General features: G+C 36.4%; 1 protein-coding gene and 1 pseudogene across 1 annotated transcript in view; both read right to left on the bottom strand.

Annotated features, from left to right (window-relative positions):
• LOC102819114 overlaps positions 1-2,130 on the bottom strand; it is a 23,875-nt pseudogene extending 21,745 nt beyond the window's left edge.
• CD84 (CD84 molecule) overlaps positions 1-8,906 on the bottom strand; it is a 72,695-nt gene that overhangs the window by 35,977 nt on the left and 27,812 nt on the right. The window lies entirely within an intron of this gene.

An 8,906-nucleotide genomic window follows, 5' to 3' on the forward strand; every position in this document is an offset into this window, starting at 1 on the left:
GCCATCTTGTTTGTTCCTCCCTCTCAGTCTTTCTTTTTTTAGTATGATTTTAGTTGTTGGTTTTTCATATATGACCTACATTATATTGAGGAATTTCCTTTTCAGTCCAATCTTCTTTAGGGTTTTCATCAAGTTAGGATTGTATCAAATGCATTTTCTGCATCCATAGAAATGATCATTCATTTTCTTTTCCTTTGTTCTGTTGATTGATTGATCAAATGATTGACTTTCTAATGCTCAACCTTTCTTGTATTATAATAAATCTAAGTTGGTCACGGCATAGAACTCTTTTAATACACTGTTAGGGTCTGTTAACAAGCATTTTGTTAAGGATTTTTACAACTATATTCATAAGAGATTTTGGCATGTAGTTTTCTTTTCTTGTGGTTTTTGTATAGTTTTGGTATCAGGGTAATGTTTACTTTGTAGGGTGAATTAGAGAGTAATTTTTACTTCTTGATCTTTTGGAAAAGTTTAAACAGTATTGGTTTCAATTATTTTCTAAATGCTTGGTAAAATTTCTTGTGAAGCTATCTGGTCTAGGACTTTTTTTTTTTTTGAGGGAGGCTGATTAAGGGAGGGGACTTGATCACTAATTTGATTTCTTCACTTGTTATATAGATCTATTGAGACTTTCTAGATCCTTTTGAGTCAGTTTGGGTAGGTTGTATAGTTTAAAGTATTTGTCTATTTCCTTTAGGTTATTCAATTTTTTGCTGTACTGTTGTTCATATTGTTCAGTCAAAATATTTCTATCAGGTTAGTTGCAATGTCTCACTTAAAATTTTTTAGTTATTTACATCTTTTCTTTTCTTTGTCAGTTTAGTTGATAAAGGTTTGCCAATTTTATTGATTTTTTTCCCCAAAGAATCAGCTTCTGGTTTTATTGATTCTATTTTTTCTATTTTCAATTTCATTTATTTATCCTCTGATCTTTGTTTTATCCTCCTTGATTAAATTCTATAGAGCTACACAGCTACACACACACTCACATACAAATGAGTGTATTATATAGATGGTATTAACTCTATAGAGTGTACCAATGCTAAATCACTGGTTTTGATATATTGTACTACAGTTATGCACAATGTTAACATTTGGGGAGGCTATATGAAGGGAGCATATAACCTCTCTGTACATTTCTTTATACCTTTCAATGAATCTAACAGGAGTTCTGGTGTGGCACTGTAGGATAAGAATTTGACCATAGTGTTAGATTGAATCACAAGGTTGGCAGTTCAAACTCACCAGCTACTTCTTTGAAACCCTATGCAGGGTCTCTATGAGTTGGAATTAACTCAATGGCACAAAAAAAACAACAACAAAATGAATCTGTCAATTATGTGAGGGAAAAAAAAGTTAAAAAAAGAAAACGACAAGCTCAAGTACTTTGTATACCTTATCTCACTTGATTCATATAAACTCTGGGAAGTAAATATGATTATTTTCATTTTGCAGAAAAGGAAAATAAGTCCCAGGGACAAGTTGCTGAAAAAGGTTTAAAACGGAAAACTAGCAGAATTTGGACCGAACTAATGTCATACCCTCTTTTTAAATGTTCATGTTAGTAAGAAACTTGAGGGAATCCAGTTTTTACAAATACAATTGTTCTTTAGATAGCGAATTTGAAAAAGTAAAGCAAAACAGAACAAAACAAAAAACCAATTGACCAACAAGAAACTCTTTGTTTTCCCACAACTTACGGTAAACTTGAAGGCTGTAGTCCTTGGTGATGGTGAATATATTATCTAGTATATTTATATCTGCTTTGTATAACCCTGCATCTTCCATCTTCAGATGACTGATCACCAGGTTGTAGCTCTGATCTGAGACATTTAATCTACCATTGTAATTTTTGTGGGTCACAATAACTTTAGGTGTTCTTCCTGACTCTTCTGGTTGCACAATAGCAACGGATGTTTTGGAAACCCAAGCAATGTTGATAATTTTCTGTGATTCTTCAATATTTAGAGGGAAAGTAACAGATTCTCCCAGCATTCCATTCACCAGTAGTGTGTCTGTGTTTCTTCCAGTTGTTTCTGACCCTGAGGACACAAAAAGAAAGCTGTAGGTATCTTGTTGTTTTAGAGTTCCCTGTTTGTCTTGCTTTTTGTCTTTCTGAGCTGCCATGGGCCTGGCTCATCCAGTTTCTTGAAGACACCTTTTTAATTTTTGTGTGCACTCATCGTATACTATGCTAAATTTCCTAATAGATTCTCATTAAAACATGAAGTTTCCCTGTGAATTTCAAGAGATCCATTTTACTAAAAACTGAGAGTTAGAAGGGATTTGTGAGGCAAAAGCCATAAATCTCCCTGAAGCCCAAAATTAAGTGTCCTTTTTTCTCAACATCACATTAACAGGTTATGAAAGAACTGGGACCAGAGTCTGGGAGGTTAGTGTTGGTGGAATAGCCAGTCATTGCTTTTCCCTTTACAGTGTTTTGGCAAAAAGCAAGTTATATTTGTGCCTCTCTTCCTGGAACATATAAGCAGAATGTGCTTTGGGGACTCTGCAGACATTTATGGAAGTCTTTGTCAGGTTTCTGATTGACTGCAGAGATAACAAAACAGGAACTTCAGTGAGCACAAACTACAAGGAATGCACACTTGCAAAAGTAGTTGGAAAAGTCACAAATGTCTGCAACCCTACAAGCAAAAGTAAGCGGTCCCTAAGGAGTGGGAGACTCAGATTCCCAGAGTTACCATATTAAAAAAAAAAGGAAATTATGATCCATTCACAGGAAAATAAAATGTCAGAAACTATGCCTGATGATACCTGCATATTGGGATTAATAGTCAAATATGTTGATGTGTTGACTCAATAGTATTAAACATGAGCAAAAATTATGGATGAGAAACTAAAAGAGGTCAGAAAAACATATAAGTAAAATGAGACTATCAATAAGGAGTTACAAATTTTTTTAAAAAGAGAAAAACAAAAACTTTGGAGCTGAAAATAAAAATAACTGAAATGAAAAACCCACTAGACATATTTGTTGTTGTTATTGTTATGTGCTGTAGAGTCAGTTCCGATTTGTAGCGACCCTGCATAGGGTTCCCGAGGCTGTAAATCTTTATGGGAGCAGAAAGTCTTATCTTTCTCCCATGGAACAGCTGGTAGTTTTGAACTGCTGACCGTGAGATTAGCAGCCCAATTCATAACCACTACGCTACCAGAGCTCCTTATTTGAGCAGTTATAATAAATTACCAGTGAACTTAAAAATAAGATCATTGACATTATTCAATCTAAGAAGCAGAACAAATAGAGAGGTAAAGAAGCAGAATAAAAAAGAATATTTGAACAAATAATGGTCAAAACCTCCTTACTCTTGTGATAGACATGATTATATACATTCAAAAAGACCAACAAACTCCTAGTACAATAAACTAAAAGAAGTCTACATTGAGATATTTTATAGTCAAATTGTCAAAACCCAGAGACTAAGGGAGAATTTTGAAGAAAGCAAGAGCAATGCATCACATACAAAGGGTTTTTTAGAAGAATATCAACTATTTTATCATTAGAAGCCATAAGGGTCAGAAGTCCTGAAAAAAGAACCCCCCCCCCCAAAAAAAAACAACAAACGGTTAACCAGGAAGTCTATATCAACAGTATCCTTCAAGAATAAAGAGAAACTAAAGCATTTCCAGATAAACAAAAGCTCAGGGAGTTAATTATTAGTTGTTATTGTTGTTATGTGCTATCAAGTTGATTCTGAATCACGGTGACCCTGTATAAGTTTCCAAGGAGTGCTTGATGGGTTGAACTGCCTACATTGTGGTTCACAGTCCAGTGCTGATCCTACAGTACTTTAAAGACATGCTAAAAGGAGTCTGTTAGGTTGAAATGGAAGGACATTAGACCATAAGAGAAGAATAAACAATACTGGTAAAGGTAACTACATGTTGTTATTCTTAAGTGCCTTGAGTAGCTACCAACTCATGGTGACCTAGTATAGGGTTTCCAAGTAGCAGCTAGTGAGTTTGAACTGCTGACCTTGTGGTTCAAACCGACCTTGTGGTCCAGTGCTTTATCCCATAGTGACACACCAGGGCTCCAAAGGTAACTACATAGATAAATGTAAAAATTAGTATTATTGTAGTTTGTGTTTCATAACTCACCATTTTATTCTTAAGTGATTTAAAAGATTAATGCATAAAACAAAAATTATAAATCTGTATTAATGGGCACATAATGCAGAAATACATAATCTATGACAAAAACAATAAAAGAGATAGGGCAGAGATGTACTGAAACAAAGTGTGAATACTATTCAAACTAAGTTGGTAGTTTTCAAACTAAGTTGTTATAAGTTTAAGATCTTAATTGTAGTGCCCAGGGTAACCACTAAGACAACAAATTTAAAAATAAAGAAAGTAAACAAAGCACACCACAAAGAATTATCTAAGCACATAAAAAGGAAATAATGGAGGGATTGGGAAACAAAATCAAATAAAACATGCTAAAACAAAAAGCTAACATAAGTTCTCAATAATTCTTTAAAGAGTTAATGGATTGAACTCTTCAACTAAAAGGTAGAGCTTGGCAGAATGAATTTAAATCTGATAAACTACATGATTTAGATCATGTAGAAGGAATGCACAGAGTCACTGTACCAAAAGGAAATGGTTGATGTTCAACCGTTTAAGAGGTAGCATATGATCAGGAGGGAATAGTTGCTGGAGAAGGATATCATGCTTGGTAAGATGGAGGGTCAGAGAAAAAGAGGAAGACTCCCCATCAAGATGGATTGGCCAGGTGGCATCATTTATGGACTCAAGTATGGCAACGGTAGTGAGGTTGGCCCAGGATCAGACATTGTTTCATTTTGCTGTGTATGGGGTCGCTATGAGTCGGTTTTGACTCGATGGCACCTGACAACAACAACAACATATGATAAGAGCCAATGACACTGAAGAAGGAAGTCCAAGGTACATTGAAGGAATTGGCAAAGAACAGGGCACCAGGAATTGATGGAATATAAATTGCAATCTTTCAAGAAAGTGAGGTGGCACAGAAGACACTCATGCATCTCTGCCAAAAAATTTGGAAGATAACTATCTGGCCAACTGATTGGAAGAGATCCGTATTTGTGTCCATTCCAAAGAGAGGTGAATGGAATTTGGAAATCATGGGACAATATTTTTGATATCCCATGTGAGTTAAGTTTTACTAAAGGTAATATAGAAACAGCTGCAAGCATACATTGACAGAGAACTTCCAAAGGTTCAAGCCAGATTCAGAAGAGGCCGTGGAATGATGGATATCATTGTTGATGTCCTATGGATCTTGGCTAAAAGTAGAGACTATCAGAAAGATGTTTACCTGTGCTTTATTGACTATGCAAAGGCTTTCGATTGTGTGATTCATGACAAGCTATGGACAACATTGCAAAGTATGAGTATTCCAGAACACATAATTGTGCTCATGAGGAATCTGTACCTGGACCAGGAGGCAGTTGTTTGAGCAGAACATGGGAACACTGAATGCTTTAAAATTAAGAAAGGTGTGCGACAAGGTTGTGTTCTTTCACCATACTTATTCAACCTGTATGCTGAGCAAATAATCTGAGAAGCTGGGTTATAAGAAGAAAAACGTGGCATCAGAATTAGAAGAAGACTCATTAACAACCTGCAATATGCAGATGATACAACCTTGCTTGCTGAAAGTGAAGAGACTACATCTCAATGTAAAGAAAATAAAAACCCTCACCACTGGACCAATAAACAACATTCTTACCAATGTAGAAAACATAGAAGTTGTCAAGGACTTAATTCTTCTTGGATCAACTAGCAATACTCATGGAAGCAGCAGTCAAGAAATCAAACGATGTATTGCATTAGGCAAATCTGCTGCACAAAACCTTTTTAAAGTGTTGAAGATCTAAGATGTCAGCTTGAAGACTAAGGTGCTTTTGAGTTATGGTGTTGGAGGTGAATATTGAAAGTGCAATGGGCTGCCAAAAGAACCAATAGATCCGTTCTGGATGAAGTGCAGCCAGAGTGCTCCTTGGAGGCCAAGATGGCCAGACTTCATCTTTCATACTTTGGACATGCTGTCAGGAGGGACCAGTCGCTGGAGAAAGATATCATGTTTGATAAGGTGGAGGGTCAGAGAAAAAGAGGAAGACCCCCCCAACGAGATGGATTGGCCAAGTGGCAGCATCGATGGACTCAAGCGTGGCAACAGTAGTGAGGTTGGCCCAGGATCAGGCAGTGTTTCATTCTGCTGTGCATAAAGTTGCTATGAGTCGGTGCTGACTCGATGGCACCTACCAACAATGCCATGATTTAGATACGAGATGCACTTTAGATACAAGGATACAAAAAGTATGGAAAATATATTCCATTTAAATAGTAAACAACAGATAACTATTTCAGATCAAATAGACTTTAGGGAAGAATACATGATATGAGGCCAATAAAGACATTATATATTGGTAAAAAGTTCAATCCATCATGAAGATATAACAATTATAAACATATGCGTGTCAAACAATAGAGTCCCAAAGTAAGTGAAGTAAAGGTGACAGAATTGAAGGAAGAAATACACAGTTCTACAATATTAGTTGAAGATTTCATTATCTCACTTCTAACAATGGATAGAACAAAAAGACAGACTATGAAAAAGTAAATAGAAGACTTGAAGAACACTATAAAAAAATTAAACCTAATAGATATTTACAGATCACTCCTCCCAATAAAAGTAGAATACATACTCTTCTCAAGTTCATATGGAACATTCTTCAGGGCCACAAAACAAATTTGAAATTAAAAAATTAGAAATATACAACGTATCTTATTGATTACAACAGAATAGAACTAGAAATCAATAACAGAAGGAAAAGTGGAAAGTACACAAATATATGGCAATTAAACAACACACTGTTAAACAATCAGTGAGTTAGGAAAGAGATATCAGAAAATATTTAGAGTCAAAAGAAAGTAAAAGTATAACATATAAAAACTTATGGGATGCAGAAAAGGCAGTGCTCATAAGGAAATTTATAGCAGTAACTGCCTATGTTATAAAAAAAAACAAACTCAAATTAATTAACTTTACAATTTGAGAAACTAGAAAAAGAAGAGCAAACTAGTTTTTTCCTACTCAACTGCTCCCGTTAGTTTCTGTCAATAGAAGGAGCTAGATGGAGACTTTTAGGCTGGAGAAGAAGGAAGGGACACTAACTCCCCTGTTTGCTTCCTGTACCTATCCAAGTCACCCTCAAAATATACCTCTCTCAGCAGTGATAGTTTGTTCCAGTATCAGCAACTGATTTTAGTTTACGGTGATTTCAGTGCTCCTCAAACCAGCCTTACTGCATTTTCTTACTGGTTAATGCTGCCTGCACAAAGGACTAGTATTACTGGCAAATATCTCCTCCTCAGAGACCTGGGACCCAGCTCCATAGGACCTTCTTTTCAGAAGTTTTAGTTATAACTCTGTGATGCTGCTCCTCCAAGCTTCTAATTTTTAATAATCTCAATTTCTTCCACTTTTTACTCCAGTTTAGGAGGTGGTAGCTGCTTTTGAGTTTGTCACCTCCATGTTATCTTTCTTCTTCTCCAACTACAATCAGAGTGCTACTTAGAACATACATGGTCTGGTATTGGCCATTTTGAATTGGACAGTCATATGATCTACTATGAGGAATGACAAACTGAAGAGGAATGGACTTCCCTTCATCATGAAAAGTCAAGAAATGGTCTGTATACAGAAAGAAGCATCCTTTGATGTTTACCAGGGATGGCAGGGGAAAGAAGAGAAAATCAGTAGCTAGTTGTTGTTGTTAAGTGCCGTCGAGTCGGTTCCGACCCATAGCGACGCTGTACAGGGTTTCCGAGCCTGTAAATCTTTACAGGAGCAGAAAGCCTCATCTTTCTCCCACGGAACAGCTGGTAGTTTCGAACTGCTGACCTTAAGGTTTGTAGCCCAATTCGTAACCTCTATGCTACCAGAGCTCCTTACTAGTTAGTAGTAGTTGTTGTTAAGTACCATGGAGTCGGTTCCGACTCATAGTGACCCTGCACAGGGTTTCCAAAGCTATAAATCTTTACGGGAGCAGAACGCCTCACTTTTCTCCCTCGGAACCGCTGGTAGTTTCGAACTGCCGACCTTCAGATTAGCAGCCCGATTTGTAACCACTATGCTACCAGAGTTAGTAGATACATATTAACTTCCGTGAAGGGAAAGGCAATGTACAAGGAGAAGGTCAGCACAATATGATCAGGCAAAAGACGACACTGGGAAGTGCACAAGAATTAAAGGCAACAAAGGTAAATACTATTAAATATAAAATCAGGCAATAACAATAAATAATAATATATGAGTAGCTACATAGGTAGACATACAAGCTGAACAGGTATGAGAAGGCAAACAGAATTATACCAATGACTACATGAGGGGGGTGAAAAAAGTTCATGGAAAAATTCCATTATCTTTTAACATAAGATATTTATGCATTTGTATGTGCTGCAAATATATACAAATATATAGTAGAGCATACAGGGGGAAGAGTTACATAAACTTCTTGTTGTTACTAAGTACCATATAGTCAGTTCTGACTCATAGCAACTCTGTACAGGGTTTTCAAGGAGCACTTAGTGTGTTTGAGCCACCACCCTTGCTGCTAGCAGTCCAGCAACACATAAGCAAACATCTTGAAGAATGAGTCATTGATCTTGGGGACTTCGAACCATAGTTCTGGGGATATCTAGGTCAATTGCCATGATAAAATCCACAAAGGCATGTTACATCTTTCTCTGGTGAGTAGTAACTAAGGTAATAAATGCTAGCAAGTGGTCATCTAAGGTGCAATTATTGGTCTTTCTACGTTTGGACAAAAGAAGAGTGAAAAAAATAAGATTCAAGGAAGATTGGAGGAAGATTCATTAACTACCTG

The sequence above is a fragment of the Chrysochloris asiatica genome, unplaced genomic scaffold (genome assembly GCF_000296735.1).
Source record: "Chrysochloris asiatica unplaced genomic scaffold, ChrAsi1.0 scaffold00042, whole genome shotgun sequence".
NCBI lineage: Eukaryota > Metazoa > Chordata > Mammalia > Afrosoricida > Chrysochloridae > Chrysochloris > Chrysochloris asiatica.